The sequence below is a fragment of the Onychostruthus taczanowskii genome, unplaced genomic scaffold, assembly GCF_017590055.1.
Source record: "Onychostruthus taczanowskii isolate IOZ18803 unplaced genomic scaffold, ASM1759005v1 scaffold255, whole genome shotgun sequence".
In the NCBI taxonomy this organism is placed as follows: Eukaryota; Metazoa; Chordata; class Aves; order Passeriformes; family Passeridae; genus Onychostruthus; species Onychostruthus taczanowskii.
The window spans coordinates 49610-61763 of record NW_024499852.1 but is presented as its reverse complement, the minus strand read 5'-3'; positions in this window follow the sequence as shown (position 1 = coordinate 61763).

The window sequence follows — 12154 nt, the reverse complement described above, 5'->3', positions numbered from 1 at the left end:
CCACGGGGTGGATTAGATGCTCATGTTTTATTCAGCAATGAATCACCTGGGTGACACTCTGCAAATACATGGAGCTTGGCTTGTGTGTGATGCTTTGCAAAGCATGTCCCAAACTAATATATTTACAGGTGGAATATGTGCTTTCACTTGTTCCCTGACTGTGGGATCACCCCAGGTGTTTCTGGAGGTGCCATCTAACAAGCCACTTTCCCTCCCTGAAGAGAATTTACTTTGCATGATTTTATCTTGTTGTGTTTCAGCTGCCAGCAGCTGAGTGTTTGATGTTCAGCGATGGGGGAACCAGTCTTCCAAACATCTTGTTTGAAAAAGAGCAAAAACACTTTAAAAAGCAAAATGCCTCCAAATGCAGGTCTATTCCTCTCCCTTTTCCCTTTCCACCCTTCAGTCAAAAGCAGCTAAAAATATTCTTGCTGCGTTTTCCTTCACATGGGAAGATAAACCCTCCCTGTTCCCATATCAGTCTGTTTCTCTCAGCAGGAGCAAAGTGTGGACTCCATGGGTTTCTGCAATATTTACATAAAGATTTCCCTCTGAACTTCAGTTTGGGGGAGGGGGAGGGTTTTTCATCAAGCTCCAAGACTTGCACTCTGGTCCAGAATGAGACAAACACACGGGAATATTGTGATTTAATTAAAATCACTGATAATTCCCTACAGCGACTAGTTTTACATGGGTTTGTGGTGTGTTACATAAAACTATAGGCTGTGGGGACTGAACAGCTCCATTTCTTTTCCAGTAACAAACACACCAAGAATGCTTTTAGTCATTGTCACATGAAGTTGGCATTAGTCAAACAAACCAGATCTGACATGCAGACCTGGAAAGGAAAAGTCATTGCTGCAAAATAAAGCACATAAAATCAAATTTCTCTTCAGCAAATCTTCAAGCAAATTACTGAAATGCTGCACTAGTGAATCAAAACCACAAGACAGAACTAAATCAAAATGGCAGAGGTAAAATTTGACTGGACAACATTATTGTCCTTAGCAAATCCAAGAGAAATACCAACAAGAGAAATAACAAGAGTTAGAAATGAACTAGGTATTAGCCTTATTTCTATGAGAAATAAAGTCAGTGGAAGCCTGGAGTAGGTTTGAGCTGATCTCAGCTGGGATTTTACTCTCTGTGTTATTGGAACTTGTGCACTGAAATCAATCCTGACATGCAGCTTTTCTTGCATACCCAAGACAAGCTTGGTATAGGACTATTACAACTTTGCAGAACAGCAGTGAGCCAGAGTAATGCTAAAAATATATACTATTGTGTAATTGGACCTGCTAGACATTTGATAGATTTTTATAATGCCATTTAGCCAGCTCTGCTGTTTGTTTTCCCTGCCAGAGAATTACTGATCCTTTATAAGAAGCTGAGTGTGTGTAATCCAGAAACATGAAACCACATCTATGAATCACTGTATTAATGCTGCTGGAGCTTTGTGTATCAGAATCCTGGGATGGTTTGGGCTGGAAGGGACCTTAAATCCCATCCAGTGCCACCCCAGCCATGGCAGGGACACCTCCCACTGTCCCAGGCTGCTCCCAGCCCCAGTGTCCAGCCTGGCCTTGGGCACTGCCAGGGATCCAGGGGCAGCCCCAGCTGCTCTGGGCACCCTGTGCCAGGGTCTGCCTACCCTCACAGGGAAGAATTTCTCCCTAATATCTGACTTAGACCTACCCTCTGTTAGTTTGAAGCCATTAACCCTTGTCCTGTCACTCCAGACCCTTATAAACAGTCTCTCCATCTTTCCTGTAGCCTCCCTTCTGCATCAAAATGGTCACACTTAGGTCCCCCTGAAACATTCCCTTCCCCAGGCTGATCTCTGGAGTTGCCCAAACACCAAGTCCCATAAGGTCTGAGAACATGGTGATTGTGATTTTCCTTCAACCACACTTTTAAATCAGAATCTTAATAAAGATTCACTTGTGTCTCATCGAAACATTCACACGTCTCTGAACCACCTTGCACATCCTAGGACATCACTGATGGCACAAAAATCATCTAGAAGCATGGAAATGCTAAAACTTGGCTGAGCACTTTGGCTCTGATGCAGAAGAATCCATGTGAAGTTAAATTACTTTGCCAAAGGGCAAAGTAATTTAAGAGCTCCAAGTTTTACCCTGGGGGGCTGCAAAATTCTGGGGTTTCTGGAGATGTTGTGAACAGCCTGAAGTAAAAAGGAAGATAAAATACTTATTTGCTTTCAGCAATGTGTTTTACCAGCCTACTTCATCCTCCAAAAAACTATTCTTTCTTAGTAAACAAGCAACTAAAACATTTCTCCTCCAATACTTGCCTTCCTGCCATTGCCTGCTGCTAAGGAAAACCCTGCTGGAAGTTTAGGTTTTCCACAAACTCTTGACTGATTTTTACCTTACACACTGCAGGGTTTTGTGGGTCTCTGTCCCCTCCACTATTCTAAACACCAGAGTTTAGGGTCAGCCAGCTTCATGTCACTGTAGGGATGTGGGAATTTCTAGAATCTACTCACCTTCCATCCTGGCACTTGTGGTGCAATGGCTGCAACTGCAATTGAGAAGAGTTTAGCTGGAAACAATCAGCAATGAAACCTAAAAATGGAAACCTCAACAGCCCTAAAAAGCAGCCCTCTCTCTTAACCAAGAGCAACCTATATTTACACAGCCCATGAAATGTAAAGTTTGAGGATCCTCTGCTATTTAACAGAATAAACTAATAAACCAGCACAGCCCATTTTCCACGAGGAGCACTTGGTTCAGCTGATGCTCAGGACTGAGCTGTCAAAGCACACTTCACAATAATCCAGACCTGCTGAGCAAAAACACACAGGAGCAAATGCCCAGCTCCCAAATCTGCCTGCCTGTTTGGCACCTGATGAGCACAGACCTCTGCTCTGTGTGACATGAGAAGAGGACACTCCTCCTCCCCAGAGGCCTCCATGCAGAGATGCCTCACACACACTGGTAAATTGAGTATACAGATGATTCTGCTGGTTCTGGCAACCAGAAAGAAAGCAGAAATACTATTTTTATCACGGCACTTCATTACCAGTTTAATGGCATCCCAAGGTTTAGCAGCCTGTCAGGTCAGAAAGAAATTACACCTTGTTAGAGAAAAGCACTGAAACAAATTTCCTCATTAAGTACCATGTCTCCTAGCTTTTGCCTATTGCTGGAAACGTAATTTTTCAGCCTGTAAATTGGATAAGTAAGATTCAATCATTTTTCTGTTTTATGTTAGGCTATCTCCATCACTTTTATCTTCCTTGCCATTGACTAGTGAGATTTTAAGTGGGTGTTTCTGGCTCTTTAATTAAAAATTATTAGAATACTTCCACAAGTATTTTATAATAGCATTGATGCTGAGGTTGAAAAACTGATCCCTTCATGTACAAACATCTTAATAAACCAGTGAATCTTAGTGAATTTTTGTATCATCATTTTGAGACTGCTGCATTTGCCAAAGGTTAATTGCATTTCCCATGCCATCTGGGCATTGCTCTCAGCTAGTCATGCTACTCCTAAAATTGTTCAATTTTTCCAACAAATGAATCCCCAGTGTTTTTCTGAGGGAGCTGACATCCTCCAACTGCTCTTCTTCCTTTCTAACTCCTGGTTTATCTCCTACCACAGCTACAGTGGAAGCAGAATGAATCCCTGATATCCCATCACTCTATAAAATATATCTGAATACTCTTGGCACCCTGGTCTACTTAACATCCTCCAGGCATACCACATATTTGTAGCCCTAATGAAGAGCAGTAAGTTAAAAGAGTGACAAAAAATTAGTTTAAAGTCAGCCAAAGCCTTGTTCAAGCCCCTCCTCAGTGCAGCTCATCTCCAAAGCTGAACAGTCCCATATAACAACTTCAATAATTAAACCACATATTTGCTTCCATTATTTGTGAGATTTCTGACAGTCAGTATCTGTTTCAAGCACATTGCACTCCTGGCTGCTGATGGAGATAGAGGATAAATTAATTGTGGGTAGGAATTTGTGACCAAGTGTTTCCAGAAACTCGGAGCATCTGTCTCACAGCACAGAGCCACCAGCTCTCAGCTGCCAAGCAGGACTGAAATGAACAAAACAGAGACAGGAAATTCACTGTCTCAGCCCCAAAATACTCAACAACCTCAGCCCAGGACAGAGCACACTTGTCTTTTGTCAAAAGCAAAACAACAGAAGCCTAATGATCAACAAAGGCAATTAATTGCATCAAGCCAGCACTGGAGGAGGTGTGGGAGTCCAGGTTTTTTTTTTTTTATTTTGGGGGTGGCTTTTTGTGCGTGCAAATGGGAACAGATTCATTGCCTTTTGAGTCTTCAGGGAGGGGAGAGCAAAAAAAAGACAGGTTTGCATGCCCCTGAGCAGGATGTGCTCCTAACAAAGTGTGAGCAGGCAAAGGGTGAAGCTTTGGCAGCCACATCCCAAGTGAGCTGGAATGGAATTGCCCTTGTGTCTTTAACACAGATTTATACAAAACACAGGGAAACTGAGCCGTAGTCACTCTCAGCTTTTCATTTTTCCATTTGATATTTCATTATTTAATTTGATTTAGTTGATAGAAGCTATTAAATCAAACTCTGTCTGGAATCTGGTCGAGTGGGTTGAGAGCCAGCAAGCACAAAAAACCTGTGCATGTACAAAATATTTCGAAGAACCGAGGGAGCTGTCTCTAATTTCTAAACCTCAGTGGCAGCAGAGCCTGCTTACAGCAGCAGTGTCCAGTGAGGTGCTCCCAGTTGCTCTTCTCCACTGCAGTTTTTTCAGTCTTTATAAACCCCTGGCTGCTCATCCTGGCAGTCAAACAGCACAAACTGAATAGCAGGCAGCCCAACAACAGCTGGAAATTAACTCTGGGTTGTGTGTCACAGCTGAAAGCCCACATCAGCCTGGCAGCTGCCAATTACTGCCAGCCCAAGATCTGCTCTTTAAAGCAGGATTGTCACAGAACCCTGTAGTCACAAAAACTGAGCCACCAACCCTTGCTGCACAATGAAATCAGCTTACAGGAAAGGAGCTGGCTTTAAGGGCTCTGCTATGGATGAGTTCCTCTCGTGCTGTTGGGAATGCTTTGATCTCCTGGGCTTCAGAACATGTCTAAATTTAAAATAAGCTGCTGCAAGGGAAACTATCCTTTTGTGATGTAATTGAGCTGCACGGATTGGAAGGTTATGGATACAAGTGGGAGGGCACGAACGGGCAGGTTAGCTCCCATGTTCATCTCCCTGCCTGTCCTGGCACAGGTGCATGCACCAAGTCAGAGAAACCACACCTTCAGCAGCTGTGAAAAAGTGGATCTGCAATGATAGGAGGAGAAAAGAGAGGTGGGATTCAATTCCCAGCTTCTTCGAAGTGTGTTACTGATACTCCCATTGACACTGAATTAAAAACTCCTCCCTCTGCTGCACCAGCCCCCTCAGACATGATTTGGCAGAGTTCACCTCAGGAAGGAGCAGCCTGAGGATTTCTGTAAAATAAAGTTCATAACATCTCCAGTGGCATCCACAGGAGGTATTTTGTTCTGTTTCATAGAGACATAAGGACTAAACTGGGGGGAAAAATCCCGAAGATGAAGGTGTAAACCTGTCCTCATGTGAAGATACCAAGGGCTTAAACAAGACCTTTATATTCCAGCTACAGCCATGAAATGCTACACGGCTTTATTTCCAAGTGTTTTAGAGATAAATGCATTTGATGCCTCTCATAAACAGCCCAGAGCAGATAAGCAAAGAACCAACACTGACCTTGTGTCAGATTTACAATTTTTATTTTTTAAGCCCTCGGAAAACCAATTACCTAAACCATAAGCCAGTCTGGAGAAAAGTAATCTCCCCAGTGCTCAGCCCAGTGAGGCTTGTAAAGCACCCAGCTCACACAGAGGTAGAAAAAAACCCAGGTGGATAAGAAAGGATTGCAGACTCTGACCCTGCCTCGTGCTTCTCCTGCTCTCTTTGAGGTAAAGCACTGATTACAATGAGATCTGGGACAGCAGAGCCCAGACTTGATGACACAAAAAGAAAAAAAAAATAAAAAAGAAAAAAAATAAAGATTGCACTTCACCTGCAATCTAAACATCTTGGATTATTTCTTCTTCATCAATGTGTCACTGATGGTGGCTTGATGGAAGGGTTAGGTACCAGTAGAACATCAGGTCAGCACCTCACCCCAAAGCAGCAGCCACTGTTCTGAGCATGCAGCTTTAAACCTCCCTGAATTCCACACCGACCTGCAGCAATCCCAGCTCTCCAAAAATGATGAAATGCGGGAAGAGGCTGAACAACTGCAGCTCTGCAGCAGCATCACCCTCCCGAGCTCATCCCCAGAAGGGACCAGGGTGATCCTGAGCTGTTCCCTCCGCAGTTTAATGGGTGAGACATGAAGCTCACCTGGAACAGGGGCTTCAGAGAGGAGAAAAAACGAATTATGGAGTCTGGCAACCAGTGCGTGGTGCCATAAAGTGATCATTGGATAAAAGTTAAAATGTTGGATGAAATCCCATTGCAGGGGTGAAATACAGCCAATTTCTTTCCACACCAGCCTTTTATAAAGTACCAATTCTAAAAAGCTTCAGACTGCCTGGGTTGTAACAGCTTCACAACAGTATTTATTCATTTGTGTTTACTGTCACATCCTAATAAATATCACAGTCAATAAAAGCTTTATGCCAGTTGCCTGTATCCTTTGGTTAACCTTCTTCAAAATTTACCTATTCATCATGACTGTCATCATCAAGCCACAAAGAGCTTGATGATGACAGAAATTATTCTTTTGCTAGTGTTGCTTTGTTGTTTTTTTTTTCCTTTGCATTTTAACACAGACATACCTGTGCAAATTTTATGTATTAATACTTTAATACTTGCTTAGTGGTCTTACAACACTTGCTGTAAAGTTTAGGCAGCCTAATATGAGTGTGACAGAATAAACCCCCCCCCCCAAGCATTGGTCACCTCTATCTAGCAGAGCTTTAATCTAAAATTCCAGTGGCCATCTCCACTGCTGCTTTATACCAGGAAGAAAAGCATGGCTTCTACCTTTTTAAAATTATTCTTTCTAAAAAGACACCCAACATCTGAGCAGCAAGGTCCTCTGGCAAGCTTGGTGAGCCACAGATTTATTTCCTTGCTTTGACTATTTCCCCTCATTCCAGCAATCCCCAGTCTTGCAGAGACTGCCCCGAGGGCATGAGATGTCTCCACATCCCCCACAGAACAGCCAACTTCAAAAAAATCAGTAAAAGTGAGTGGAGGTAAAAGAGTTTGTCATTGTCAGTGTGCTCTATCCAAGCCAATGTGCTTCTCCACACACATGAAGCCATAAAACTTACAGGGGATTTTTTTTTTTCCTCTACAAAGCCATGAAACTTAGACAAGGAAATTCTGTCCTCAAAATTCAGCAGTTCAGTGTTACAAGTAGAACCAGAATCATTCCATATTAAAAAAAAAAAAAAAAAAAACAAAAAAAAAACAGATTTGCTTTTCTTGAAAAAATTCTCTAGGCATGATGTCTCTGAAAAATGTGTGCTCAATGACTGATAAAAAAACCATATTAAAAAAAAAAAAAAAACAAAACACCAAAAAAAAACCAAAAAAAAAAAAAAAAAACCAAAAAAAAAAAAAAAAAAAAAAAAAAAAAAAAAAAAACCCCCCCAAAAAAAAAAAAAAAAAAAAAAAAAAGGTAAAACAGGTAAGAAAAAAAAAAATCTTCTCTCTCCACTTTCACTTAGTCCAAACTGCACCAGGGGAGGTTTAGGTGGGACTAGAGGATGAATTTCTTCACCCAAGTGAAGAAATTGATTGATGATTGGTGAAATTAATTGGAACTAGATTGGTGATTGGCGAAATAGATTGGAAATTGATTGGTGATTGGTCATTGGAAGGGACTGCCCAGGGAGGTGGTGGAGTCACTGTCCCTGTAGGGGTTTATGGAATGACTTGGCATTGGCTGACAGGCTGGGCTCAGAGCTCTTTTCCAACCTAATTGATTCTGTGGTTCTGTGTGATTCCACAAAATAAAACTCACTAAAGATCTGCACAAATCAAAGGAAAAGCATCCAAGCTCTGTCTTGAGGATTTAGAGGTTTTTTTACAGTGTTAGACCAAATATTTTGTCTCTGCTTTAGCAGTGCCAGCAGTGATTCATCCCTACAAAATACTGTTGAATAATTAAAAGTAGATGATATCTCTGCTCTGTCTTAATAACATTTTTTTCTCTACTTCTAATTTTTTTCCTTTGAAACAAACGTCTACCACTCAGTTAATTAACATTCATTTTTCTAGGATCTCCTCAGCACAGGAATACACTAACTCTTCAGGTGAAAGTAATTTATAGACTACATTATCCAAAGTTATTTGCCATTCCTTTGTCCTTGGCAGAGCAGTGTTGCAATGACAACCAACATCTTAGAGCAGAACACATTAACAAGATTGTTAATTTCCTGATTCTGCTAAAGAAAAAAAACCAAAAAACCCACAACCAAAAACAAAACCAAAAACAACTCACCACTCCATTAAATAAAAATGAATGACAACTGTTACCAATTTTATTATTTTTTTATTTTTCCACAAAGAACAGAGGAAGAAATCCTCAGTTCAGCGAGCTGTTAATTACTCCAAAGGATAAATCCCAGATTCATGAAACTTCTTATTCTCTGCATTGTGGGGCTTTTTAAAATAATGCTGCTGTGAAAAAAAAAAAAAAAAAAAAAAACCCCCAAAAAAAAAAAAAAACCCAAAACTCTATTCTGAGGGAGACTGAGAAGGCACCTCAGCCATTCACCATTATTATCAGGGAGCTCCTTGGCCATGCAACCACAGAGAAAAAACATTTACAGGGGAAAAAGGTTGGATCCCTCCCACAAAATTTAACATTTGCTTGTCAGCTGACACAATCTTTTACTCATTTCTGGGGATCAGCACACCCTGTCCAAGCTGTCCAAGCTGATTATCCCACTGTTTTTAGGGCTGCTGAGTGCAATGAGCTGCAGGTGGGACTTCACCACAGCCAGGGGGATTTTCTCCCTGAGCCCTGGACCTCTCTGTGCAGCACAGTCACCCCCACTGCCTTGGTGGAAATTAACATTGTGTTCCAGATAAAGGAGGAGCAGAGAGAGAAAGGCAGTTTTCTCAAGTGGTTTTTTTCAAGTTTTCCCAAACTGAGTGTCATGCTTCACTTTCAGTACTTCTTAAAAGCACTTACAATTAAAATGTGAGGAAAAAGGTGGTGCAAAACTATGACTTTTAGTCACATTGAAGTGATGTTGATGTTTAAGCTACTTTATTTTTTTTTACAAGATAGGCTTTTCTGGAAAATTTGGGATATCTGGAGAGCTGGAGACGTGACTGCTGCACCAAGTTTCTAATCAATTTCAATTTTAGAAGACTTTCCTGGAATCACTTTGTGCTAGGTTTTATGAAACCATGAAGCATTTTGGGTTTGCATGCCTGTCTGCATGCTCAAAAAGCAGAAAAAGCACTTAACCTGGGCTATAAATGATCACATATTTTCCTTTTATATCTGATAATGAGTAATAGGATTTATTCCACCAGTGGTAAGAATTGCATCTCTGTGGTCATCTTATAAAGAAGAATTATATATTTTCAAAGAGTTTACTTCCTCCTATTTTAGGAGGCTTTCAATGTGTACAAGGAGTTCAGTGGATTTTAGGGTGTGTTGAGAGTAAAACTGGCTGTGGGTAAAGTCTGGGTATTGTAAATACAATCTTAACATTGGTACTGTAATAGTGAATTTACTATTTTCACAGTACCTACCAGTATTTCATTCTTAAACCTGTGTCTGGTGTAATCCAATGCTTCTCTCCTTCTGCCAAGCACAGATTTATAATGTATTTTGCTTTATTTTATTCTCTTGAAAAAAAAAAAAAAAAAAGAAAAAAAAACCAAATCTATGTATTCTCTGGAACATTTGAACTGATAGTATACGTAAGTATTTACTAATTTTATGCAAGGGCTGAAGTTAACAAAAAAGAACGTTATTTTTAATTTTAGGCTTTGAATTTTTAAGTAATTGCATCCCTAGGCACCAAATAAGGAAACGGGATACAGGACAACAGAGTTGCTTTCTTCCAAAATTTATCTGGCACCTAATGGGGCCTGGCAGCTTGGTCCTGTCACATTTGTTGGACTGACCCAAGAGTAGCATCAGCCTCATGACACCTGGAAAACAAGTTTTCCACAACTCCACACCGAGGGACAAACCCCAGATTTTTGTGAAGTTTGTGGACAGGCACAAAGCCCAGAGCAGACAGAGAGGGGAGCTCATGGTGAGGGAGTTTAGCCAGATGCAAATCCAATATTGCAACACAAGCAGAGGAAAGAAGAAAAGGAACACATCCTGTCCTGCTGACTTCCTCAGCACAGATTCCACCAGGAGCCTTCCATCTACCTCCAGCAACTTTCAGGGGCTCTGATCCAGCACCTAAGATGACCTGAATCCACTGATTTTTAGGAAAAGTTTGCCACTGAATTCAGTAGGGTTCAAGATTTCCTTGATGTTGCATTGGACATCGTGGTCCTGCTGATTTAAAAGGGGTCCACTTCCATAGGTTCTTGGCAAGATCAAATATTCTGCACGTTTGCTGAACAGGCTTGGAAGCCCAGTTTGCAAAACTGCTAATTAGAAATGCTAACCATTCTAAGAAACAGAATTAGCAGCAATTAAACTCAGCTCCTTCGTGCCAGCTGACAAATCTATTATTGCGTTATTTCTCTCTGGTTCTTCACTTCATATTCAGCTATTTTGTGTCAAATATTTGGGTGGCTAGTTTTAATTTCAGCATCTCAAAACACAAGTCAGCCAGAAATGCCTCATACCAGTCCTGAGGCAGGCAGAGCAGCTTTTCCAACACTTCAGGTGAGGTTACAGGGTGTGAAAATTAAAGTTATGCTGTACCTACACCACAGTTTTTAGCTGCCACAGCACTAGAGCAGGACAGAGATTTCAAGAAAAGAATATTTAGCTTATCATTCATGGATACCAATCCACAACTTAACCTGGGCTACATATGATCACATATTTTCCTTTTATATCTGATAATGAGTAATAGGATTTATTCCACCAGTGGTAAGAATTGCACCTTTAGTTGTCATCTTATTAAGAAGAATTATGTATTTTCAAGGAGTTTACTTGCTCCTGTTTTGGGAGGCTTTCAATGTGTACAGGGAGCTTAGGGTGTGTTGAGAGTGAAACTGGCTGTGGGTAAAATCTGGGCAGCTGCTCTCTGCCCCAGAATTCACCCAGTCACTCAGGAAGCCACAGGCTCAAGGGACAATATTCCAAGGCTCTGGGAATTAATGTTTTGTTACAGCTTCGTGCACCATCAGAGCAGCAGATGGAAAAGAGGTTTCCACGAGATGCACCACCCTGGCAAGCTCAGAGTGACCCCAGCACAAGGCTGTGGGAGCAGATCTCTGGCTCAGCTGGCCACCCTCCTCCTGCTGAAGTTTTAATCAAGAAAAGCTGGCATGCAGCTCCAGCATATCCAGGTTTGGGTGGGAATTACAACGCAGCTCCAGAACAGCATCAGCATCCACGGGCAGCGTGGTTTTTTGAGCCACAGCTTAGGTAAAAGGCAGAGATGACTTTCAGCTTTTCAGTGCCCCTTTTCTAGGAAGGCTTTTCTTCCAGAATTCAATTCTGCAGAAGCAGAAGGGCAGCCAGGTGTGTGAGGGAAAAGAAAGCACCAGGTACTCACAGCCCATTTTGATTATTCCTTGCCCTGATAGGCAGCTTCTCTAAACTCATGGCAGTAAAATCAAAAGATTATTTGTTCAGCCTTTTTTTGACAAAAATCTTGCTGGCTAAACATAGCCAAGCTGCTTGAGAATTCCCTGTGGACAAGGGCTGCCTTCCAAGGGCTGCTGCTCCCACCAGCTGAGTTCCAAGCACTCACACAGAGCTTTTAGTTCTTCAGTCCCACAACATGTGTTTAATTATTTACCAAAACCGAGTCCAATGCATTTGTGAGACTTTTATGACCATCCCAAACATATTCAGAAGCACTGAGTTTGTATCCTTAGCTGGTCATTCACACTAACATTGCACAAACACTGACACTTCATTTGGTTTTCTGTAACTTTGAAGACACCCCACATGCCCCCGGTCTTGTTTTCTTGAGATTATAGGGCCAAACAAAGGG